This window comes from Pipistrellus kuhlii, unplaced genomic scaffold, assembly GCF_014108245.1.
Source record: "Pipistrellus kuhlii isolate mPipKuh1 unplaced genomic scaffold, mPipKuh1.p scaffold_m20_p_9, whole genome shotgun sequence".
Classification (NCBI taxonomy): Eukaryota; Metazoa; Chordata; class Mammalia; order Chiroptera; family Vespertilionidae; genus Pipistrellus; species Pipistrellus kuhlii.
The window spans coordinates 50,526,123-50,553,408 of NW_023425595.1; the positions used below are offsets into that span (position 1 = coordinate 50,526,123).

Below are 27,286 nucleotides of genomic sequence, written 5' to 3' on the forward strand. Positions count from 1 at the left end.
GGGTGGGCCGGAACCAAATCTCTGGTTCTGAAAACGAGGCTTTGCCTCGTCCCTGAGGCCAACGTCACACTGGTTCCGGTTAGAGCAGTGGTTCTCAACCTTCCTAACACTGTGACCCTTTAATACAGCTCCTCATGTTGTGGTGACCTCCAACCATAAAATTATTTTCGTTGCCACTTCATAGCTGTAATTTTGCTACTGTTAGTGAATCGTAATGTAAATATCTGTGTTTTACGATGGTCGTAGGCTCTACAGCAGTGGTTCTCAACCTGTGGATTATGACCGCTAACAGGGTTGCCTAAGACCACTGGAAAACACAGATATTTACATTATGATTCATTAACAGTATTAAAGGGTCGTGGCATTAGAAAGGTTGAGAACCACCGGGTTAGAGGATCCCTGCCATGTGTCTGTGACTGAGTTCTGGCCTCCGTAAGCCCAGACTCTCTAGGATGAGAGGCACTTCTGGTCTCCGTAAGCCCAGACTCTCTAGGATGAGAGGCACTGTCCCGCTCTTGTCCCAGGCATTGTGATTATCCTCCTGAGCCCTAATCTTCTCCTCAGGTCCCCCTGATGGTGTGCCTGCACCTCTCACTGCTCCTGCTCTCCATCCACATGATCCATCCACAGGGCAGAGGCTGTAGCTCCTTAAAGAGGCTGCCCTGATTTTTGTCTTGCTGATCAGATAACTGTATTCTCACCAGTTGTCTGTTGCTGTGTTCTGTCTGCCTCGGTGATCTCCATTGCTAGCCTCCATCCTCAATCTGTCTCCAAACTCCATTGCCTGCCTTGTTATAATTAGGGAAATTTGTCCCAGTTTTCTGCATTTCTCATTCTTCCCAAAATCACTGCCGTTAAATGGGCCATGTGTATTTGTGTCCAGAGACATAACAGATGGGATCTTGGGGATTAAGGTAGCAAACAGAGCACAGGGCTTTTAGAAGGATTAGTCTTTCGCCTGGCAGGAGGACAGAGAAGGATGCTGGGGAGCTGGTTGAAAAGGGTCACTTGGCCCTATCAGCATATGCGATAGTCGCTGGATTTAGTCTACTCTCACCGCTCCTGTCTGTCTGTTCCCATAAATATCTATAAAAGAAAAAACACTAGATTTAAAGTAAAAAAAAAAAAAAAAAAAAAAAAAAAAGCAAAAACATGACTTAAGTGCCAGCTGTGCCATTTACTAGCGGTATAACCTCAAAAAGATTAGTTAACCTTTCCGAGCCTGTCTGCTCAAGTGTAAAATAAAGCTAATAACATGCCCGTAATGTGGCCCATAACGAGGCTGAGTAGGGGCGTGTAAAGATCCCATGACAGAATGAGGAAGCACTCAGCCTATTGTAAAGAGCTTTATTCATGAAAGGGGCGTTCTGGTGATGAGGAGAGAGCAGACAGGCAGATGGCCCCCACCAGCAGGCATCAGTGGAACCTGAAAAAATGAGTGGGGTGTATGGAGCTGAGGCAAGGTTCTGTGAGGAGGAGAGTTTAGGAGCACGCAGTCCCCGAGAACCAGGAATAGGAGGAGGCATCTCCGTGGGGCCTGGGCAGAAGGGGCTGTCCCTGGTCAGAGGTTCAGCTAATGATGCTCCTGACTGCAAGGTCTCCCCCTCTTCAATCAGAGAAGTTCAGCCACCTTGCTTCCCTTCCCAACGTGCAGCCAGGATGGGCAGATGTACAGGGGATAGGCTACAGATGGCACTGTTGCCATATGATGAAGTCACTGTTTGCATATTTTGTTGCTGGTTAGTTTTGGGGCCTCCAAAGGACCTCCTTTCTCTGACCTTAATTCCCAGGGCACCCACTTGCTGAGTGCAGCCTTGCCCATCGCCTTTCCAGTGCCAGTCCCCCCCCCCCCCCACCCCACACACACACACACACATGATGAAGCTTCCCTGGCTGCCCAGCGACCAGGCATCAGCAGTTGGCATGGCTTCCAGGAATGGAGCCTGGGCCACCCAGCTAGTTGGAGGACTGATGTAGAATGTGGGAGTATGTTATAGAGTACGGCAGAACCACATGACTCCATGGCATGTCCCCTTTGTGGGAGCAGGATTTTGAGGGTTCTGGGGAAATGTAGATAGACTCCACAACTCCTCATGAGAAGCCTGGACATTCATTACCAGGCCTGCCTGCCTGCCTGCCTGCCTTTTTTCCTTCCTTCCTCCCTCCCTCCTTCCCTCCCTCCTTCCCTCCCTCCCTCCCTTCCTTCCTTTCTTTCTTTCTTTCTTTCTTAATATATATTTTTTATTGATTTTTTTTTTTTTTTTTTTTTTTTACAGAGAGGAAGAGAGAGGGATAGAGAGCTAGAAACATTGATGAGAGAATCATCGATCAGCCGCCTCCTGCACACCCCCTACTGGGGATGTGCCCACAACCAACGTACATGCCCTTGACCGTAATTGAACCTGGGACCCTTCAGTTCACAGGCTGATGCTATCCACTGAGCAAAACCAGTTTCGGCTCATTACCAGGCCTTTCCATCTAGGGTTTTTTTCCTGCACAAGCTGTTCACAGTCCAAACACTTTCAGGCTTAGAGCAAATAGAACATCAAGGCAGAGGGTAAGGAAGCACAGGGAGAAGGTGGGAAAGATGAGGAAAAAGTCAAGCTCTTTAAGATGAGGTGCCTTTAGCAAGAGGCAGTGAAGAAAGAGGCAGTTTTGTTGAAAATGGCCAGAGTCACCTTTAAGATAGGCGAGTCTCCTGCAATAAAGAGACAGGCTGATTAAATGGTAAACACTCTCACTTGTCTAGGCTTGGAGTCAGTGAAGATACAGGATGATCATACAGATGGAGGATCCAGATATGAAAGGCACAAAACAGCTGAAGCAAAGACTAGGGAAAAGCAGGTTAAAGGAGATTTCAGCAGCATTTTAAAGAACCAAACAGCAAGGAAAAGATCTATTTATTTTTTTATTTTTAGTAAACAAGAGTTATTACCGTATTTTTCGGACCATAAGACGCTCCGGACCATAAGACGCACCAGTTTTTAGAGAAGGGAAATGAAGAAAAAAGATTCTGAAACAAATAGTGTCCTAAAATATTTTATGTGCATTAAAACCCAACATCACAGTTATAAACACAGGTAATCAACCCTGTAAAGTAAACAGCAGCATTTAGAACCATTTTAGAGCCGGGCAAGCACACAGAGACCACAGAGCTGGGCAAGTAAAAAAACTTTTTTTTTTTAAAAGTATATGTGTAGGCTATATTTGGACTATAAGACACAGGGACTTCCCCCCCCCCCCCCACTTCTGGGGGAAAAAAAGTGCGTCTTATGGTCCGAAAAATACGGTACTCAGGGGGAAAAACTTAGATTGACAATGAAAGTAGAGAAGTCATTTCCGTGAAGTGCTTGGGCCTTAGGTTTACAGCCCCAAATGGTCTACTTCCTAGTTGTGTGATCTTGCAAAAGTTGCTTAAACTCTCTGACCTCAGTTTCCCTCTAGATGAACTTGAAATCTTAGTAATCATGGGGATATCATGAGGTTTAACACAGATAGTGTATATGAAAGTCTTGCAATCCATAAAGTTCAAACAAATATTAGCTATTATTAGCACAGAATTTCTTTATTTTCTTACACTATTTAAAAAAAAATACCTTCTGGGCATGCAGACAATATAAAAGCCCACCTTGCTAAAAGCCATGGCAGCTGGTTGAGTAGTTTGGCAGGTAGAGCTAAAGGAATAAGCAGAAGATGTCCTCTGGCTTCCCATTGACCATAGAATACGTTTCCAATTACTTTTTATGTCAGCCCTATCTCCCCAGCCTGCGTCTAAAAATAATTTGTGGCCACTCTCATACACTCATCCATTCTTTCTCCTTATAAAACCTCCCTGAATAGTTCTCTGAATTGTATCAGTACTTGCTCTGTCTTGGAACATTTTATTCTAGAGTGCCCTTCCTCTGCACACCTCTTTCTCAGGTCTCTATGTCCAGCTCTGAAGCCACTCTGGGCAGCCTTTGCCTAGGTCAGACTGGTCACATCCTCTCAAAGTTTCCCAAGCTCTCTGTTCAAGATGCAGTTATAGCCTCTGATAACAATCCCCATAAAGACAACAACCTGCAGCTACCATTCACTGGGGGCTTACGTGGCTCCAGACGCCACGAGAAGTACTGCACAGAGAGACTCTCACTGACCCTTCAATAAAACGTCTTCTCAGGGAATGCTGCTGTTATCCTCCCCATTTTATAGGCAAGGAAACTGTGGCTCTGTGGTAGAGTAACGATCCCCGGTGAGACTGGAAGCTAAACAGATGCATTGTATGATTGCTTCTTAAGGAATTAACTGTCTTCAAATGCAAGGCTAACTCCAAGACTCATGCTCTTAAACACCGCCTGGCACTGTACTGACATGATTTGTTCATTTATCAGTCTCCTCACCTCCCATTAGACCAAATGTCTCTAAAGCAGAGGAATCATACTTGAGTCAGCAGTGTTCAGGCAGGCCCTCAATAAATGTCTGCTGAATAAAAAAAAATAAGTTCTCATATGAGGAGAAACAGAAAATAGACTTAAACAAACCTAAAATTTCAATACCCTCTGCAAACTGGAGTCACATACACCACAACCCAAGTGAGGCAATGGCTACATTTGACTTGGATCCTTGGCCATCCTTTTATCTGTCTCTCACCCTCTTAGCAACACCACTAAGAGCATTGGCTTCTAATGTGATGAGATGATACAGACGTGCTAAACACACCCAACCCTCCCTTCCTTCAGGAGTGATTCGTGCAGTCAGTAGCATCAAGCAAGGCCAGAGGCTCAATCAATCCCTTCATTCTTCACATAACAGCATCCACAGAGTTTCATTTCGTTACTGATCAAAAGCATTCATTTTGGCATTTGTGTGCTCAGCATGCATAGATAAAACCGAATAGAGTATATAACAATATCTTTATATATAGTCAAGGGAGCGGGAGAGGAGGGATGATTTGGGAGCACAATAGGTGCAACATGAGGTACAGCTGAGGTGGTCCCAAGGTGGCCATGGGGTAGAAAGCAGTCATATACAATGCATCTGTTTAGCATCCTGGCTAATAAATAAGTAAAATATCTCATCAAATCTCCATTATATCATGAACATCTATCACAGCCCCTGACTCATAGTAGGCACTTAGTAAATGTTTCAGGAGTGAGTAAACAAAAGAATGGATAACAATGTAGGAAGTTTTCTCTTCTTCCCATAGGAAGTACAGAAGGCTGATGTCTGGGTGCGGAAGTTACGCAGGGGAAAATGAGAAGCCAGACTCTTGAGGAAGCAGCCTTTGGTTTGAAGGCCAAGGTAACGGTGCCCACGACTGAACTCATGGGACTTGGATCATCAAGTGACTAAAGCTTAAAGAGAGCTCTGAACACAATCCTGTGAACAAATCTTACATTTTCTCATTCATTCATGTATTCATTCATTCATCCATCCATTCAATCCTTCAACATATTTGTAGAATATTTGTAGAGTGCAATTAAAGCTAGGCACTGTGCCAAGCACTTCACAGACATTATTTTTTAATACACAAAACAACTGTAAGAGGTATATTCTCATTATTATCCCAATTGCACAGATGAGAAATCTGGGACTCAGAGAAACCAAATAAGCTGTCAAGGCTATTCAGCATGTGGCTGAGCCATGATTTCAACTTAGAACTCTCTGACCTTACTCTCTCCCTTTTACTTGTCTATGACCTTAAGGAATTCAAAGTTGAGGAGGGGTATACCGCTTGAAATAAACACAACGTGAAAAGTGCTCTGACGGAGGTAAGAACTGGGTGCAGTGTGACCACAGAGGAGAGGCTGTCTGCCTCAGACCTGAGGAGGAAAGGTCTCAGGAGGAATCATAGAGGAGATGATATGCTGAGACTTAGAGGGGGGCTTGGTGTTCATCAGTTAGAAAAGGCAGAAATACAAAGGCAAGGGGAGCACAGTACATTTCTATTCATCATTTTTCACTTTATATGAATGGCCTCATAAACAATGTACTAGTTCCAATAATGCCTAACTTCCCGCATCTTTCTATTTATTTGGCCAAATGTAGGGAAACTCTCCACAGGCCAAGTACACATGCTGAGACAAGTATTAAATACGTTAGACCTTGAAAGTTTTAAAAAGCAGTGATTTTTATTCCTATATCTGCTCCTTCAAAACATTCATGCTCCCACAGCACCTCTGCACATGCTGCTCTCTCTGCCTGAAAGATGCTTCCATTCGCTCTCAGACACATTTTACCAACTGGCCACTTTTCTGCACTTGGCTGATTCCTCTTCATCCTTCAAGGGTCAGTTTAAACAGCACTTCCTCTGGGGGACTTTCCTAACCCCACGGTTAAGTTAGGTCCTCTGATAGGGTCCCCTAAACGTCTGTGATCATGACACTCATCCTGCTTTTGCCCCACTGACTTGTCTTTCACTTCCTATAAACTCCATGAGAATTCATAACTGTCTTGTTGACACCTATATTCTCAGGGGTCAATGTAGAGGCACATAATAGGCTCATAATAAATATTTGTAGAATGAATAAATGAAAGACCATGTATTTGATAAAATTTTTCTTATCAAACAAGAAAATAAAAAAAATCAGCAAAGTCTGATATTCAGGAAATAGAGTCAGAATGGAGAAAGAGAAAAGAAAAGGGAAAAAATCATATTTTAAAAAAAGGCAGAGTAAAATGTACAGAATTTATAGACTTGCTGCATCCTTATTTGTACCCCTCCCCCCCCCAGTACGTTTTTAAACACATAACTTGCCAGGTCTTACCAAGAGTAGCATCCAATTTTCATATTTCCCCAATACATGGGTCATTTTTTTAAAGGTTATAAAATCTTATTTAACACACTCAGAACATCTGAATAACATAAAAAAGAAATCCTAAAAATCAGAGGTATACTCTTTCCAAGCCCGTCTTACTACATTCTAAACATTTTGAACTGAATTTTACATTTTCAGTGGCTTGATTTCTCATTGTAGTCCAAAGATCCCTACCTGTTCCTGAAATTTGCAACATCTACTAGGGAAGTGAAAAATGAAACAATTTTTTAAAGATCAAGTAATGAAGGAAAACTTTCTTGAAGGACTGTGCATTTTCAATTTGTTCCACACGAGACTATTTCAGGAAATTACCTTTTAACTGATGCTCATCTTGTTTGTGAAGCAATATTCTCCCAATAGGGATGGACTGTAATCTGAGAGATTTTTTTTTTGTTCTTAAATATATTTTCATTGATTTCAGAGAATAAGTGAGAGGGAGAGAGAGTTAGAAATATCGATTATGAGAGAGAATCATTGATTGGTTACCTCCTGCATGCACCCAACTGGGGATAGAGCCTGCAACTCAAGCATGAACCCTGACTGGGAATCAAACTGTGATCTCCAGGTTCATAGGTTGATGCTCAACCACCGAGCCACACCAGCTGGGCTGAGAGGTTTTTACAAGGTAGAAATTCTAGTTTGCCTTCTAAGGACAATTTCTAGGTTTCTAGTGGTTTCAGTGAGAGACCAATTTTTTGCAGTTACTGAAATGAATCATAATTAAAGCAAAACTATCCTTTCCTGTGAACAACCTTTACAGAGGATTACCAATGTAGTTTTCCCATTATTGGACATAGGTCAAGGACAGTACTAGAGACAACTCTCAAAAGTGGGCTGGGTTCACACAGATCACCCAGATCTATCCTCCCACCTTCTCTTCTGACCTGGTTCTCTCTTTGAGCTGGAAATCCCCACCATTAGTCATTCACGGCTTGAAACTCTCCCTTTTTATGCTCAGTGATTACCTTACAGGCGTCTTCAAACTACGGCCCGCGGGCCACATGCGGCCCGCAGAGGAGTCTGATCCGGCCCGCCAGGTTTTTTGGGCAGTGAGCGCAGCCGAGGTGTTACAGTAGGAATTAGTAGTTCATATAGTCCGGCCCTCCAGCTCTCTGAGGGACCGTGATCTGGCCCCCACTTTAAAAAGTTTGAGGACCCCTGCAGAAGTTGGGTGAATGAAGTATTTCATGGGCTGAAAGGTCTTAAAGGTCACATCCAGAGATTCCATCCCATGTCAAGTAGACCATGTATTTTTATTCATTTGGTATGTTGGCAGACACAATGTTATGTTTGGAAAAATTATTTTGCTGCTAATTGTTTTTTACATGCTTTAAAATGCATATGGTAGGATACAAATTGAAAAATACTATATTTCTGAGAAAAAGAAAGAAAGATAAGATAGAGGGAATTATTCTACCAAGTGTTACAATGTAAGCCACTGTAATTTAAACAATGTTAATTGGCTTTTGGAATAAATGAAAAGATCAACCGACTAGAATAGAGAGTACAGAAGTAGACACACAAAATATGAGAAAAATTGTCACATGAGAGCAAGGACCTTACAAAGCCATGGGAAAATAAAAGAATATTTAATAAAGTCTGTGTGACAAGTGTCCATCCAATTGTGAAACACAATTACATCTCTACATTGTGGCCACACATAATTACAGCTGAGTTTCCATGTGGCAATATGGCTCAGAACTTAAGCTCTATAGATGGAGGAGATCATTCAGGTCTTATTAAGTGCTTTACAGTGCCCTAGTTCAAGAGAAAGGTGATGATGGTTTACCTGACAGAGAATTGCCAGAATCCACTTAAAGTCAGCCTCATAGGCAGAAGAAATGTAAGGGCAATGTCACTGTTTCATTGGTGCGAACATAAAGCTGGGAGCCCAATGCGACATCAAGACCCCAAAGGCAATGGGTCAATGACTCTACAGATCTCAGTCTGAGTGACAATGGCTCCCATCCTTGACGTAAGGGTGAATGAAATAAGTTCAGACACCCCCTTCTTCCCTCTGCTGAACCCTAGAGCAATGCTAGTCTTAAGAGAGGAAGTAGACACAAAAGTTAAGTTAGCTTAGGAGTAATCCAATTTGAATTGGACTCTTTTTGTGTGTCTTAGGAACACATATATTTTCTAAGGTTACTATGAGGGTTAAGCAAGTTAATATACACTGAGTGGCCAGGTTATTATGATCTCTGAATGAAATGGGTGTGTGTGTGTTCTTTCTCTAATAAAAATATAAGCTAGTGTTTTCAAACTATGTTAAAGGGAAATGGGTTAGTGAAATTTAGTAAGTTTGCATATTAGCCGTTTACTAATAGGATATACCGTGGCCTGATTTTTATGTGTTCAGAGATCATAATAATCTGGCCACTCAGTGTATATAAAGAGCATAACACAGGGCCTGTTATGAACAGTACTCAAAAACTGGTATACTTTTTCTATATTTCATCTCATTGAATCCTCTTAAGAACCTATCAGATAGGCTTGCTCGTATTTAACAAATGTGTGTGTGTGTTCTTTCTCTAATAAAAGTATAAGCTAGTGTTTTCAAACTATGTTAAAGGGAAATGGGTTAGTGAAATTTAGTAAGTTATTCTGTTGAAAAAAAACCTGAATGGCTATGTAAGTTTGAGAGAGTGTGAATAAAACAAACTAAACCCATTTCTTCACTACAACACTTTTCAGAGTTGCTGATATGCTAAGGTGAATCGTTAACTTCTATAAAGGAGGGTTCTTTAACATATTTGTTAACTACAACAGTTCACAGAGTTCTTCTCAGAATATAGCTTGGGAAAATGTAGACTAAAAATTCATTGGATAAAAGGATTCTCTTTTATGCTTTTTTGTGCATGCCCACAGTGCATGACACATTTTGGGTATAGGGAAAGTGTTCAATAAATTCCAGTTGCCTGGCTTACGTATGAAATTGTGTAGCTCTTGACATACCAATGGGCCAGAATGGGAAGATGCTATCTCTTCACCTGAAAACGAGTTCACAGTCTTAAATTTCCTGAGGTTAAGAATGACTGTCCCAGAGGTGTGGCATGGGCTGGGCATTGTCCCATGCACCAAGAGGTGGCTGGTTCAATTCTAGGTCAGGACACATGCTCAGGTTGTGGGCTCAATCCCCAGTAGGGGGTATGCAGGAGGTAGTCTACTAACGATTCTCTCTCATCAATGTTTCTCTCCCTCTCTCTTTCTGAAATAAAATAAAAACTATGACTGGGATCAGTCCTGGCTAACATGTGAGCCAACTAGAACACTTAAACACTGAGAGCAGGAAAGTAATGGTACAACCACTTTAGGAAACTTTTTGGAAAGACACCATATGATCCAACAATCCCACTCCTAAGTATTTATCCAAATGAAATAAAAATTCATGTACTCACAAAAAACAAATAGAAAAAAATGTCCCTCATGTGCTGAACGCATACATACTCTACTCAGCACTGATAAGGAATGAACTATTGAAAAACAGTACTACTGTGGGTGAATTTCAAATGCATTGTGCAAAGTGAAAGAAGCCAGATGCAAAATGTTACATCCTGTCTGATTTCATTTACACACTATCCTACACAACAATATTTTAAGGGTAGAAAACAGACCAGTGGTTATCAGGACTTCAGTGAAGAAAGAAGTTGAGTACAAAGTAACCCAGGGTAATTTCTTAGGGTGATGAAAAAAAAATGTTGTATTAATTGATTGTAGCTGTAGTTTTTGTTTTGTTTTGTTTTGTTTTGTTTTGTTTTTGTTTTTTGTGTTTTTTTTTTTAACAGCAAGCAATATACCAGTGTAACTTCCCAAGATGGATGCTGCTCATAATTCATTCAAATATCTTTTCCTGGCACTTCTCACCTTTACTTGTATCCAATTTGGCTTCCAAACCATTGCCTGCCCTGGGGACAATTGCATCTACTAACCATTTTTACAACAGCTCGCTGTAGTTCTTCCTCCATGTATTAACTCCTTGAGATTTGTTAAGTTCCAAACAATAAAAAAGTCCTATTTTTATCCACCACGTTGCTCATTAGAATGTCTGTCAAGAGTGTTAAAAACTACTTAATAAATAAATTAATCAGTACTTAGTTAATAGCAGCGAGTCTACGAGTCCTTAAAGACTGTGAGCTCTTTGAAGACAGGAATTGTGCATACTTAGTCTTGAGCTGGGATTGGTACACGGTCAAGGCTCCAGAAAATGCTTTTTGAATAAATATTGAATGAAAGGATTCCAGGGGATGATGATTATAATTTTTTTTTTTTTAAATGGTGCATGTGTGGAGAAATTGACCATTGGGGGGCAAAACTGTGGCCTGGTGAGAAAGCTCACTAAAGTGGAGGAGCGTGTACCATGGGCCACTTCTTGGAAAACCTGGTGGCAGAAGGTGAATGTGCAGCCCTCCAGGTTATGTTGGCTGGGTTTCCTCTCTTATCATGAGCCTTTTTCGGAGAACTCTTGGAACAGGGATACTCGTTTTGGATCCAGTTGGAATGACTAACTGGGGATGGGCTGCAACACGGCAGATTTCCAACTGTGTTTCTTAGGCTTGAAACTGTTCCCAAAAGCAAAGATGATGAAGGCTTCATTTGTTAAGCTTGAACATAAAAACACTTTATAAAGGGTTGTAAGGCAAATCTTTTCTTTCCTTATATTCTTTTTTTTTTTTTTTAATATATTTTATTGATTTTGTACAGAGAGGAAGGGAGACAGGTAGAGAGTTAGAAACATCGATGAGAGAGAGTCATCGATCAGCTGCCTCCTGCACACCCCCTACTGGGGATTTGCCCGCAACCAAGGTACATGCCCTTGACCGGAATCGAACCCGGGACCCTTCAGTCCCCAAGCCGACGCTCTATCCATTGAGCCAAACCGGTTTTGGCTCTTTCCTTATATTCTTATCTCCCCCTACTGTTGGCCAATCCCTGAATCTTAATTTCTTTGGGGGAAAGAACAATGCTCCTTATAATATTTTTCTTAAAGTTCAGTAAGTGGAAGCATTTTATCTAATTTACTTATTTTATAAGGTTGGAATTTTTATAATTACAGCTCGATTGTTCAACATCGCAAAGATCCTAGTCCTTTTGGTTGCCTATGGGAGTAGGGTTGATAAAGATATATAATACCACAATGAACACCTGTAAAGCCAGTGTTGCATTCTCTTTGTATCTGATGGAGTAACACACTGGACCAGGAAGCACACATTCTGACCTCCATCTCCCTGTCCTTCCATTGCTTCTAAACCAGCACAGCCAGCCAACTAGGGCAGTTGGTCAAATACTTTGATGTTGTGTGTGTGTTTGTTTGTCATTTCTTTTGGGTTAAAACTTTGATAAAAAACATTTGCTATTTATTAAGCCATTTAATTAAAAATGATTTCATCAGCTTACCATAAACCTTCTCCTTTAATGCAAAAAGGCTTTGTGGAAGCAGAACAGTAACAAGAAAAGTCCTGAAACTTTTCAAGTTCTGCCTGGAATTCCTTATGCTAAAATTACTCTTGATACTTTATTGAGTACTCCTAATAGTTTAGGCAGTTCAAGACACAAGCTAGGGGGAAAGTAGATGCTATTCCTTAGCACCAGCTTCAGACTATCCATTGTGAATTTGAGGTCAAATGCTGGTCTAGCCAGTATATATCAGGGGATCAAAGTTATTCGTTTGATCATACAGAGCCAGTTGATTTTGCCCTAGACTCCAACAATTCTAACCACATGGCTTTTAAGATATGTCCTGGATAATAAAGGGGCCCATATCAGAGTATTTAGGAAATTCAGTTTAAAAGATTAAAAGGCCTCTGCTTATTTGAATGACCTGAGCATCCTCATAGGCAAAGGGATTGGAATTACGGATAGACTCCTACTGCTAGGTAATATGGAAAGCTGCGTAGAGGAATTGGAGTTGGAATTTAATTGCTAAAGAAGGAAAATAATTTGCATAACTAACACAAAGTAAAAATATTGGAATCTTAGAATTGGCTAGTTTGTAAGTAGTCAATCAAGGCAAGAGTGAGATAGGTAAGTAAAAGGTGAGCTTACCATCACGGGTGGAGAGATGTGAAAAATAAACAGAACTAGATTGAAAGAAAGCTGATTATAAGACAAACAATTCAGATTTTAAAATTTGAATTAGAAAAGGAGGTTGTTTGGGGTATGTCCATTATTTTCTGATGACCTTTTGCTTTGTAACAGTCTGCTCTGCCTACGTCAATTGCAGAGGAAGGGAAAGAGAAAAGCATCCTGTCTTTTGAGAGTGCGGATTCTCTGGAAGAGAGGGAGGTTGAGTTTGTCAGTTATTGGCCCCTGAACCCGAAGTCTTGGAGTAAGGACTGGCATGTTGGTAACCCAAAGCCCTGTGCAGACTACAGTCAATGAGCAAAAGACACTAAAGAAAGTAAGAGCCCATGAAATCCCAGAAAGAAAAAACACAGAGAGATGACTGCTGAGACTCTGATTTCTTGAATCTCAGTATCCTTCAACATTGGGTTCTCAAAGTCTCTACTATATCCCTCCAGGAAATCTCCTTTTATTAAAAAGAGTTTGAAGAGATTCTGTTCCCTGAAATCAAACACTATCTCCTCTACACAGAGATGAGCGAGAGAGACAGACTTGGAAGCAGAAGACTTGAAGTCTAGTCCTGGTTCCAACCAGGTGACCTTGGTCATAACCTCCCTGGTCTGCAGGTTTGACATCTGTGAACTAACGATTATAATGTATACTTCTCAATGTGGCAACAGGGGCACACGAAAAGGATCTAAAACTATGCTTGGTACTCCATGGACCTTCAAATACATAATTTGTGAAATATAATACCGAATGAGTATAGTATATATATTTTTTACTTTACCACAATATTATACCTAACTAAATTGGAATTTTAAGGACAACACAGCTACCTCTTTGAGGATCTGCACAGGTGGTTCTATAGTAAAGTAGGCAGATGACAAACAGAAAATGCATAAGTCTATTGAGTGGCTTGCGGCCACCAGAATGACATCATACAGTTAGATAAACACAAAGAGCAGGGTCAAGCTAATCCTGTCCACCGCACAGGGCCATAGCAACAAGGTGGTGTGTCCTGGGCTTTAAGCAGGGGCAGGACAGCACTTTCAGGAGCTCTGAGAGCTTTATTTCCTCTCACAAATAAGGAGCGACTTAGCATTCATTAGTTTTAAATGTTTGCAGTACTATTCTGTGCAGGAATGTGGTCGTACAAAACATACAATAACTATTCCGGACTCACAGCCCCCGGGACTGGCTTGGTCACCACCAGAGTCACAGTTTCAGTGAGAAAGCACAAGGGACAGAAGACAAGACTGTAGGTGCACACAGCAGGCTGTGTAAATTATGATTTTTAGCTTCAGCATTAACTATTGCTTTTTAAAAAAATTTTATTGATTGATTTTAAGAGAGAGAGAAAGGAAGGGAAAGAAACATCAATATATTGTTCCACTTATTTATGTATTCATTGGTTGATTCTTTCTTTCTTTCTTTCTTAATATATATTTTTTTATTTTACTTATTTTTTACAGAGAGGAAGAGAGAGGGATAAAGAGAAACACCAATGAGAATCATCGATCAGCTGCCTCTTGCACACCCCCTACTGGGGTTGTGCCCACAACCAACGTACATACCCTTGACCGGAATTGAATCTGGGACCTTTCAGTCCGTAGGCCGACGCTCTATCCACTGAACCAAACAGGTTTCGGCCATTGGTTGATTCTTTTATGTGCCCTGACTGGGGAACGAACTCGAAACCTTGGTGTATTGAGACGACACTCTAACAAACTGAGCTCTCCAGCCAGGACATTATTTATTTCTTATTTGGCCAATGATGAAGGAAATAGAGAAAAGATTCAAGAATATATTGAATCACATAACTATTTAAAATTACAGATTTGTCCAACCAGTGTGGCTCAGTGGTTGAGCACTGACTTATGAACCAGAACGTCACAGTTCAATTCTCGGTCAGGGCTCATGCCCAGGTTTTGGGCTGGATCCCCAGTAGGGGTTGAGCAGGAGGCAGCCGATCAATGATTCTATTTCATCATTTTATTGCTAGGGCAATAAAAAATATTTTTTTAAAAATGTTTAAAATGACAGATTTAATAATAAAGTTCCATTAGAGTCCTGGCTGATTTTCTCAATGGTTAGAACATTGGCCCGAAGAATCAGGGGTTGTGGGTTCGATTCCCGGTCAAGGGCACATACCTCAGTTGCAGGTTCCCTAGCCCCGGTAGGGGTGCATACACCCAGTCATGTGTCTCTCATGTTGATGTTCTCTCTCTTCTCCTCCCTCCCTTCCACTCTCGAGAAATCAATGGAAAAAAAAATATCCTCAGGTGAGGATTAAAAATAAAAATAATAATAATAATAAGTTCCATTGTAAAAATAACTCTGGAGTCCAGATGTTCTGATACAAAACCCTGAAGACTGTTACCCGCCCCTCCCCCACAGGACAGTAAAAATCATTTATACTGTCCTGAATTCTCCAGGCCTAACAGTACAGGTGCGCAGCTGCCTCCTGAGACAAGGTAAAATACCCTTTGCGGTGTTTACAAACACCAGAGGGGTTTCTCCCTCTAGCCTTCACTCCCCGTTCAGAAGACTGTAATCCTGGACCTGGAGCACCATCTCAGATAAGTGAAAGCCGAGCAGATAACGCTGAACACGATCCATCTTGGAAATGCGATCCGAGCCTGAGAACACCGCCTAGGTTGTTCCTGAGCTGTGGTTGGGAGCCAACGCGCCTGGGCTCCTGCCAGCGCTCCCTTTCTGCCCAATCCCCAGATGCATTCTGGGACGTTTCTGCCCACAAGCAAAATGTGGGCTTGTTTTTCTTCACAGCAACGAGGGCCTCAGAAAAAAGGTCTGGCTTTGCAGTTTCCATGCTGCCTTTAAATCTGCAGAGCTAAAATGCCACATCCACAAGGAAAGAAGCATAAACTCTCTTTTCTCCTTTGAAAAAATTACCAGTGGCCATGAGATCTTCTGTTAAACTTGCCTTAGAAGAGTCCAGGTGTTGCCCTTTGCTCACTTTCTCTCTCGTGCACACACACACACACACCGATTTTGAGGCAAACACACTCAGACGAAGCTACAACTTAGTTTGGTAGCCGCTTGCAAAAGCAGCCTTGTAACTGAGGCGTGTATCTGCCGCTGGCTGTTGACCAGGGAAAATCAATAAATACTTGAAGAGGACAGCAATCAGGGAGCAAAGCAACGTAGATTGATGCTAGGACTTCTGAGTGTTAAACCTTTCACCAGTCGTCTAGTCCAGGCCAAGGGGGAAGAGACCAAAAATACACAGAAGGTCACAACTGGCGGTCCCCTGGCTGTCTTCTCCCAGAGGGAGCTGCGCGCAAAGGGAGTCTATCTCCAGAGCCTGATGGGTGTTGCCAGGCAGGACTGCTCTGTCCAGGGGCATCGGGAGCCTTGTTTCTATTTCCTGGACTGCTATTTGCTCATTTCAAGGCTCCCCAACTTGCCCCTTGGTAGCTTAACTCCCAGTCCTGACTGTCACCGGAGATCCCCAGAGGCTGCTTGGTCTACTGTGTGGAGATCGCCAGATACCGATTAAAATTAGGCAGGGTGGGGTTATGCAAATGCCCACTAGGTTAACACAGTGAGGAGAATGTTGAAAATCCATGCTCATGTATCACAATTAGAATAATACTGCAACATTCTGGTATCCATACTTTGTTTGTAAGATCATGAGACAGTCAGGTAAATATCCCAAACGGAATTCTATGGTTTTCTAGTGTGTAGTGCCTTATTAACGTGTGTTCCATGGGGGAAAACAAACATTAGAAAATAATGAGACAAGTCTGTGTTTTTTTTCCAGCTGTGACTCCAGACAGGATCCAAAGAGGAGTTTTATTGTCTCTTCTCTGGGTTTTATGGAGACTTACTGTACCCTTCTGTGTTAGCCTCCTAAGGCCCCAAGACAACCTTAAACGGGCACAGGGAAGGGCAAAGGTGTTTGTTTTTTATTGACAGACTTAGCAACACGTGGTATGTTAGTATGCATTATTAATCCTCATTGTTTTTTATGTGTATTTGGCCATAGAACCGTGTGTGTGTGTGTGTGTGTGTGTGTGTGTGTGTGGTGCAGCTAGATTTTGCATAATTCAGTTTGGGGGTATGTTTTATAGAACACATCATAGGAATGCTTATTTAAAGAAAAATGTGAAATGGATTAAATGATTAATTGTGAGTAAATTCAATCACTCCGAACTTTCCCCATCTAAAACAGTGTGCTAATAGATCATAAGTCCTGTCCCAAGAAACTCACACACAGACTCATACAGAGCTTGCCCTCGTACAGGGATTGGCACTTGCTGTTCCCTCTTCCTTGAAGTTCACTTCCTGACTTCATCTGCGTCTCTCCCCCAGTACGTGTCAATATAGAGAAGTCTTCACTTGCAACTTACCTAAAACAACACCTCATCACTTCCTAATTCTTTATCTTGCTTAACTTCTTTCAAAGCACCCAAAACAATTTTACACATGCATTCATTTATTAGTGTATTATCTACTGGGATATAGCTCTAAGAGAGACATGACTGTTTTGTTCAACCTTGTATTTCCAGGTACTTAAACGACTACCTGGCATTTCCTAGGTACTCAGCAAAAACAGAGTGGGGTAAAAGTAGGTTTACAATTGTGAGTGCGTGAAACAGAGTTTATTCTTATAGTATTATTTATTAACTAGAGGCCTGGTGCATGACATTTGTGCACTGGGGTGGGGGGGAGGGAGGGGATTCCTCAGCACAGCCTGTGGCCTCTCTCAGTGCTGGACCCCTCAATAGCCATTCCCCAAGGGGTTCTTAGCACTGCTGTGGAGATGAGAGAGGCTCCCACCACTGCCATTGCGCTCACCAACCTTGAGCCCGGCTTCTGGCAAAGTGGGGCTCCCCCAGTGAAAGCACACTGACCATCAGGGGGCAGCTCCTGCGTTGAGTGCCTGCTCCCTGGTGGTCAGTGTGCATCACAGTGATCAGTCATTCTGCCATTTGGTTGATTTGCATATTATGCTTTTATTATATACTAGAGGCCCAGTGCATGAAATTTATGCATGGGTAAGGTCTCTAGGCCTGGCCAGTGATCAGGGCCTATCTGTGAAGCGACCAGTGGGGAGATCAGGGGGCCTCCAGCTGGCATCTGCCTGGCTAGCCTGGCGCTGCCCACTCACTGGTCCTGCCCCCTGTTGCTGCCGCAGGTTGGGACCTGTTGGCTGTGGGCAGCTTCTGCATTGAGTGTCTGCCCCCTGGTGGTCACTACACATCACAGCAACCAGTTGTCTCATGGTCATTCAATTGTTCAGTCGATTTGCATATTAGGCTTTTATTATATAGGAGGATTATTATATTATTTTTCATATGGACAACTATTTATCTACTTTTACCCCACTGTGTATTTGTTGAATGAGAGAATTAATGAATACAAATTATTCTGTAGGAATACCACAGGAAGGGGAAAAACAAAGAGGTGAGAAACTCAGGTTTAGGTTGCTAAGAAAGGCTTTATCAAGAAGATGTCATTTGAGCTTGGCTTTGAAAATGACAAAGTTTCTGACATGGGTAAGTGGGATAAATAGCCCAGGATAAGAAAAAGGCGTAATTAAAAGCCCATAAGTAGCCTTGAGAAGTAGCGTTGCTACAGGCATGGAAAAGAGACTGTCACAACCTCAGGGCTAGCAGCCTATGCACCATGCATGGGAAGGAGAAAGTGCCAAAGCAATATTGGTCCTTAAACCAGGGTTGCACTTGGATCTTTGTATCTGGTCTGATCTATTCATGATTCAATAGTTTGTTCATTCATTCTAGTATATATCATTCTAGTACACTTCGAGGTGATATAGATTCAGCAGTGAGCAAAATATAAAAATCCCTGCATTCATGGAACTTATTCTCTAATGGGGAAAGAATGTGATAAATACTATAATTATACCACACTGGAGGCCCAGTACATGAAATTCGTGCATGAGTTGGAGGGGTCCCTCAGCCCAGCCTGCACCCTCTACAATTCAGGACCCCTCGGGGGATGTCTGACTGCTGGTTTAGGCCCGATCCTAGGGCCTAAGCAGTTGGACATCCCTCTCAGTTGAACACCACTGGCTCCTAATTGCTCCCTTGCTTGCCTGCCTGATCGTCCCTAACTGCTCCCCCTGTTGGCCTGGTCAGCCCCAACTGCCCCCCCTTGCCAGCCTAATCTCCCCCAACTGCCCTCTTGCGAGTCTGGTTGCCCCACACAGCCTGTTCAGTTGTTCGTTTGGTTATGATGGTTGCTCAGGCTTTTATTATTACAGATATTAGAAAGTGGTAAGTACTGGTGGGAAAACGGAGCAAGGGAGATGAGTTTTCTCTTGCTCCATTTTCAAAATTTTTATCGAAGTATAATATACATATAGGAAAGTACACATATCATTAATGCACCCCTCTCTGAGTTTTCACTCACTGAGTAAACCCATGTAACCAGCATGCAGAACAAAAAACGAACATTACCAGCAACCTAGAAGCATTCCTATGCTCCTACAGTAACTCACTCCCCTGCCAAAGGTAGGCATTATCCTGACTTTAAAGAACCAAGCTCTGTGGTGACTGCTTTTGTACTTTACTTTTACATAAATGGAATTGTTGTGCACTCTTTTATTTATTTATTTATTTATTTATTTATTTATTTATTTATTTATTATGCTGCTTCTCCTTCAGCCTTATGTTTATGAGGTTCATCCATGTTATGGCATACATGGGTGTAGATTAAGTGTTCATTCTGCTTTCTATATAATGTATCCCAGTGAGTGGCTATTCCACACTTTTCCTATCAATGACTGATGGGCCTAGAGATGTTTTCTAGTTATTGGCTACTGAAAATATCCCTGGATAAGTGATGAGGAAGTAGGAGTAGGAGACTCATTTTTTCCTGATAAGCTTATAAAACCTATTCTTCCTCCTTTCAGTTTCCATTGCCTTCCTTGGCCTAGGTCCTGTTCTTCTCTCACATAGCGTACTGCATTCGCCTCCTAAACTGATCTTGGACCTCACTGGTCTTCCACCCTGAAGTGAGAAAGACTTTTTTCAAGCTCATATCTAATGATGTTACTCCCTTATCAAACTCCCAGTGTGGCTCCTGCTGGGGAAGTCTACAATCTTTAGCCTAAAAGTCAAAGTCCTTCACCATCAGCTCCTCTCTCACCTTTTTATCTTTAACTCAGGCTTGTATTTCTATGAAACCTTTTCTCCCTCTCCTTTACCCAGTGCTACAGAGCAGTGTCAAACCCTTGTTAATATGCTGGTTACCAGTCAATTCTTAACATTCTGATATCCAGATATAGCTTTTAACTAAGGACGAGGTCCACACGAAGAACACCACTTTTTTTTCTTAGATCAGGTAATTTATTACTCCACTTACATAGCAATCTCTGGAGGGAAGGAGCAACAGCTAACACTGATATTATCTTGCAAGCAGAATCACAAATGATCAGGCACCTTCGCAGGTGGGTTTGGGTTGTAACTAGCCAAACAGGCTTCCCCTCAATAGCATCAGCGCAATGACTGGAGTGCAGACAGGGAGGTCCAAGTAGAAGGTCCCACCCCTCTGTCAAGGGAAGTACTTGAAAAGAAGGAGCAACATAAAGAAGCCTTATAAAAACCCTCTGATGGAAACAAGAAGAGAACTTTGCCATCTGGGTTATGCAGAGAACAATAGGGGCTGCCAAATGCACTTTAATGGTCATTGGTGGGAAACCTGGTTTCCCCATATAAAGGGAAAAGATTCCAGAACGTATGCTTCACACAGATGGCAAAGTGATTTGCATTTAATAGAACAAATTTTCCCATCAGATGAAGACCAGAATCAGCAAAAACCCCTGTTAATTTCCTCTGGTTAAAACAACAACTAAAACTAAATAGACAACGGAATATCTGGTTGAATAAGTCAGCAAAGAAGCTATGATAGGGGCAATTATTACATAGAGAGCATTATGTTAAGCAATAAGGATGCTGCAGAGGTGACTAAGGCAGAGGGTTATCTTTTCAGTGCCCCATTGAAAGGAGGAGAAAGACAGGGAAGAAATCTCTCTAATAGGAAGAAAACTTAGAGACTTCCAGCGGAGGCTCTCAAGGGAAGGATTCTGTAAGTGATTTTAGTAACTAGGGGACCCCCTCTTATGGACTTAAAATAAGACAGAGATAAGCAGCTATGCTGGTCAGGTGAGTGGGAGCCAGGGCCTGGAGCCTGGGAGCCAAGGTGGGTATGGAGTACTCGGAACCGGAGAGAAATCCTGGAATGCACGCCTTGCCTTGCACTAGCAGGAGCGCTAAAGCCAAGGCAGAAATCCATGCCTGCTTGGCTAACCAAGGGGCTAGATAAACAACAGACACCATGCTGTGGGACCAGAACAGGGTGCAGAAATCCAGGGGCTGGGCGTGCTGGGGTGTCTGACATATTTGGAAGAGTTTTGGAGGTAGCACACCGGCTAGCAACGGTTTTTCATGCGGTTGTGCTGTTGTCCTCAATATTTGGAGAGCATGGAACAAAATACAAGGCATATCTTCCAAGAGATGTAGGTGCGTTTTAAAGATTCCTTGCCCTCAATTTTTCCCTTCCTGGGGCACTCCTTGATGTGGTTCTTGGATTTCACCCGTCTTTGAGTGTAAAGTGCATCCCATCCTCTCTCTCCATTTCCTTGTATATTTATTGAGTGCATATTATGTAGCAGGCTTGGAAATTTCTAATAAAACATAAGTCCCCTAGGAAGGGTGAAACTTTGGTCTTGGTCCACAGCGAGTACTCAGTAAGCATTTTTGAATGAATGCATGAGACCATTATCAGCTAAAATCTTAGAAAGGACTGTGAAAGGAAGCTAGGAGACAGTAACAGGGCAGGTAGCTGGGAGGACAGCATCTGACTGTTAAAAAAGGTATATCATAGGGAAAGGGGTCTCTTGGCATGTCTGTCTGACTGCAGTTTTTTTTTCAGAGCTGAATCTGGCTCTGTTCTTTGGCGATGAGCAGTGTTAAGGAAAAAAAGCTGTTTCAGTCCTTGAAGAGGAGTTTTTTCCTTCATCCACTATAATGAAGGGCTCTCGTTCCAGGTGGGAACATCAGGATGACTCTGTGAATCAGGGGAGTGGCTGTACCTGGTGTGATTCTCTTGATCCATGCATATGATCTAGTCAGGACCACTACACATGCAGTAAAGAAAGTTCTGCCCACACAAGAGCACATGGTTGAGGGAACAAATGGGGGCTAAGATATCCAGCCTGCAGTTGGCTAAGCCTTAAGTCCAGGGTGGAGGGGGAGGGATGGGTGTGGATCTACATGGAGGAAAATAAACCTCTAATTTTCAGAGATGGTCCTCTAGCTGGAGGTGTTCTATAGCTCATATGGATGTCATGGATCACCAACATTGAGCAAAGTCGTTTTTGATCATCGGATTCTATTATATATTAACTGTTGGATCTAGAACAAAAGTCATTCTGGACCTGCAGGTTTCATAACGGCCTCTACTGTTGGCACAAAGGGACTAGAGAGAGAGTCTGCTGTTTGTAAACTGTGGAAAAGAGAGCAGGACTAGGGCTGAGGACTGCTGGACAAATCCCCGTCCCACCAATTTCTCCCTGTATGACACTGGGAGGTCACCTCTTAGCTTCAACTTCATTTGTGAGATGAAGGGTATGGATTGGGGAATCTTTGAAGTCCCTTCCAACCTCAGATTTCTGTGATCCTCTTAAAATTCCACCACCGAGTGAGGACTTTGCTTGCTTTTTCAGCATTCCTTTTCTTGGCATGAATAACCAGTTTCAATAAAGATGCCCACCAACTTGCATCTAAGTCCTGTGATATGAGTAAGTTGGGATCAGAGTTGGCCAATTACACTGTGGGAATATATTGAGGGAATGTTCCTTCTCCATTACTTTGGAAAGCAAGCCAAGGATTGAAATTGCTAATCAAAAGCTATATCACTCAAGAGAGAAAACTAGAAAAGAATTCGGTGTGTATGGAAAGCTTCTTTTGGGCTGATTCAAAAATCTTTTGATTCAGTCTAATTTCTAATTTGTTCACTGGATCACAGAGGGAACCAGAAGTCACTAAATGGAAAGAATATTTTGTCACTCAGATAACCAAGTTAAAGAGAAAATGCCCCCTTCTCACTCTTTCTCCCCCCCCCCCCCCGCCTCTGCCCCAGGGGGTAAACTTCCCTGTGGGTCTAGAAGATAAATCAAGACAGAAACTGGTGACCTAAAGAAACATTTGGCTGCCAAAGTGATGCAATGATGGGAATTTCCCACTCTGACCTTTTGCTACCCCTTCTCTATTTTTTCCTCAGCCAGCACACTTACGTTGTTTTTGTCCCCCCCACCCCCCCATCCATTTCTGTTATTGTTTATGATTTTGTCCATGGCTTTTTCTTTTCTTAGGTCTTATTTCTAAATGACAGGCTGTTGAACCACAGAATTTACTTTCCACAGGATGAACTATTTCCTTCTCCTTCTCCTCTCCCTTGCTTGCTTCCTGCCTTGCCAGCAGGCAGCGCTGCTGGGGAAGAGAGGCTGGGAAGGGTACCAGCCTGGTTTGGGAAGGAGGGGGAGAGGAGGAAGCAGGCAGGGGGCAGGAGAGAGGGGTCTGATCAGCCCAGGTGAGGCGGAGGCAGAACTAATGAGAAGCATATGCCTACAACCATTGTAAAGGCTGGGTTGGGTTGAGCTACGGGAAGTGATGAATTGCAAGAATGTGCTGTGTTCATAGCTGGGGAGCTGGCAGAAATAGCCTAGTGAGAGGACTAGGATGAAAATTGTTTTTTACAAACTCAGACTTAAAAATACATTTCTCTTTGTCAGCAAAATGTTCTAGTTTCAAAACTATGAATGGTAGGCTACCTCTGTCAGACTAAAACATTCCTTTTGCACCTCCAATTTCCAAGACACACCTTGCCTTCAAATTATAAGACTAATGCCTCTTAAAAAAATGGACTTACATGATAGCACGGCTCTGAGTTACTTAGGACATTTCATACACAGGAAAATCTCAGCCCCTGGATTTGATCAGTCAAGCCCCATTGACATTGGGGGTCCCTGGGGAGGACAGGGGGAATCTGCCACAGGTCCAGGAAGACTTGCTCCTTGCTATCCTTTTTCTTCTTCTATCTCTCAATCCCACAATTGTTTCTTCCCTGCCTTCCTCCAATAATTATTTGCGAAGGATCTTCTAAGTGCCAGAATCTCTTTAGGGGACAATGTGATAGAGAAATGAGATCTAGGTCCTCACCTCCCACATTTGTCCCCTTTCAGATCAGCCAGGATAATTACAGAGGTTCTATTTCAGAAACTTCCTTTCAGAAATTTTTCCTTCCTTCTTCCCTCCCTCCCTCCCTCCCTCCCTCCCTCCCTCCCTCTCTTCCTCCCTCCCTTCCTTCCTCCCTCCCTCCCTCCCTCCCTCCCTCCCTCCCTCCCTCCCTCCCTCCCTCCCTCCCTCCCTCCCTTCCTTCCTTCCTTCCTTCCTTCCTTCCTTCCTTCCTTCCTTCCTTCCTTCCTTCCTTCCTTCCTTCCTTCCTTCCTGTGACTCCTCACTCAAAGATATTTCCCCCCTGATTTTTAGAGAGAGTGGAAGGGAGGGGGAGAGACACAGAGAGAAAAACATCGATGTGAGAGACACATCAATTGGTTACCTCCCCTATGTACCCTGACCAGGGCTGGGGAACAAATCTGCAACTGAGGCATGTGCCCTTGACCAGTATCAAACCTGGGACCCTTCAGTCCATAGGCCAATGCTCTATCCACTGAGCCAAACAGGCTAGGGCCACAACCTCTCTTAAAATAGGGCTCCCTGGAGTTAGAGCCCCTACTTTCCAACAACAAATTGGTTAAGTTTTACGCTTGAGAAAAAGCTTAGCTCAAGCACAGGTCAGAACCTTACAGTGGGAAGGGCAAATGTCTAAGGTTCAAGCTCTTAGTACATACACACCAAAGTTTGTCTTTGGGTCTCGCGCGCTCTCTCTCTCTCTCTCTCTCTCTCTCTCTCTCTCTCTCTCTCTCTCTCTCTCTCTCTCCACTATGCTGCTCCTGGCTATTCGTATAGGGGCTGGCACTTAATAGTTAATCAAATAATTGTTAAATGAATCAATGGATTCTTCCCCCTGAAAAGTCCCTGTTGGTAATTTCCTTTCAGTTTCTTGCTACTCAATCAACTCACCTCCCATCCCAAACTCCAGGCAGTTGTACCTCAAATTCTGGTTTTGGCATCTCATAATAAGAAACACTGGGCAAATCCACTCATTCTCTGAGCCTCAGTTCCCTCACCTTTCAATGGGGCTTAAACTTTAATTAGTTTAACATACTTGACAAGTGTGCTTTGATGATTCACTCAGTAACTGATAACTTAAAATGCCCCGCCTACCTCATGGCATTTAGTAAGCATTCAATATAGAGATCGATGAACTTTTCTTTCATTAATTCCTTCTGATGACCTCTGTCAAGTATCAGGAAAACATTAAGTCATGCTAAGCTATGAACGAGGAATGGGTTCAATCTTCCTAGTCTGTAGCAGAAAATATGAAAGTAGTTGGTGGGATAGTTTTGAGAACCAAGAACTTTACAGAGTTCCTACTTACTCCGGCTACCTCCCTCTTCCATGTTCTGTTTGGACAGTTAGTACACACTTTAGGTACCCCAGCATTCCAACCCAGCGCCATAATGACGTCCCCATTTTTAAAAGGTTACTAACACTCACATACACTGCAATTAATATTATTTAAAGCAAGTTAATAGACAAAAAAAAAAAGAAGAAAAAAAGAAATCTGGATTGAGAACTAAGAACGTATAAGAATAAAAATGCATTATCAAGCTACATGACTAAAGGAAAAAAAGTAAATAGATAAATTTTCATTCCTTGTTTTTCTTTGATGTCCCCAATAAGTCAAGTTTAGGGGGATGAAACCATTCTGGTGAAATCCATCTTCTATCTTCTAAGAAACTAATGTGTTGCGCTCTAATTCAGACAGGAAGAAAATTATTTTAAATAAAAGCAGTTTTTTTTTTGTTTTTTTTTTACACATGCATGTAATTTTATTTATGCAACTATTTTCTAAGAGAATGTCTTTAGAGGGGTTGAAGAAAATAAAGTAAATTATAAAATTTTAGTACATTTTACATCATTAAAAAATTATATGATTGAATATGTTTCTTCACATTTCCTAAGGAAAGAGTTATTTTATTGGACAAAACAAAGTCCTTCTTTTTTCTTTGTTTCCTTCCCTTAGATTGGCATGACCAATAAGAAAATACCCCTTTATGGGTTCAAAATGCCAACATGCCTTATTTCTCCTCACTCCCCACACACGGTTTAACATTTATTTGACAATTAAAGTGCCCAATTTAGGATTTTTCTTGCCAATTGTAAATTCTTTCATTGCACAGATCTGCGAGTTAATCAGATCAAAGTAGAGACGTGCTAGCCATAGTGAAAGAATTTAGTTTAATTTTTCTTTCTGGCAGAAACACATGTTCAAGTACATCATAAGTAAACAAAACATGTAGCTGAAATATTTTGGAAAAACTATTAAACTTGCTACTATAATGAACCAGTGATGCTTATAATATCTCAAATAGGACCCTTTCCTTTGCAACTTGTTCTTCTGTTATTTAGCGTGTCTTGGAGGTAGATAATTTGTTGTAATTATCATTATTTAAAAGAACTCTGGCAGGACTAGTGGCAGAGTAGAGTGGTGGCTTCAGAATCTGCATGCCATGTTTTACTTTTCTTCACTCTCCTTTGTACTTTATGCTTTTTTTGAGCATTTCTATTTATAAGCTCCATTTTAGAATAGGGAATAATATCAAATAGAGGAGAGAAAAGAAATTCAATGAAAACTCACACATATTTTCATCTAAACTTAACCTTTTCCCTATTCCAATAATGTGCGAGCGCGCTCTCTCTCTCTCTCTCTCTCTCTCTCTCTCTCTCTCTCTCTCTCTCTCTCTCTCTCCCTCTTTCTGATAAAATCATGTAAAAGTAATTTTTAAAAACGCTGTAAAATCTGTTCCCACTGCATTTACAGATTGACTTCATGGAAATAGTACAGAACATGGGATTTGACTAACACTAAACCTGACCTAACTCTTCAATCTGCCACACAGAGTTGAGTGATCTTGGGCAAGTCTTGTAATTTCTCTGAGCTTTGATTTCTGCTGAGAAATAGAGTTAGTAGTATTTGATGATTAAATAAGAGAGTATTCCTGGGAGACAGGAATAACTTGATATACAGGACTATTATTATCATTTGGGCATGGAAATAAATGGAGTGCTTACTCCTTTTACTAAGACAAATTGGTACTCAACTGTACCATCTCATGGCTGCTTAAAAGGTGAATTAATCTTAGAGTTTAGTGGTTCTCGTTGGTCAAAAAAATAAAAAATCTTCCTAGCTACTTATCAAGATGGTTATCATCACTAATAATTTAAATCAGGGGAGTCAGGACTTCTCTG

General features: G+C 42.0%; 1 protein-coding gene and 1 non-coding gene across 2 annotated transcripts in view; both read right to left on the reverse strand.

The window, feature by feature from the left end:
• The window catches only part of MAML2 (mastermind like transcriptional coactivator 2), a 355,571-nt gene that overhangs the window by 39,126 nt on the left and 289,159 nt on the right, over positions 1-27,286 (reverse strand). The window lies entirely within an intron of this gene.
• LOC118713850 lies at positions 16,643-16,764 on the reverse strand. The gene has a single exon (XR_004986410.1). It is a non-coding gene; the product is annotated as a small nucleolar RNA SNORA26 (small nucleolar RNA).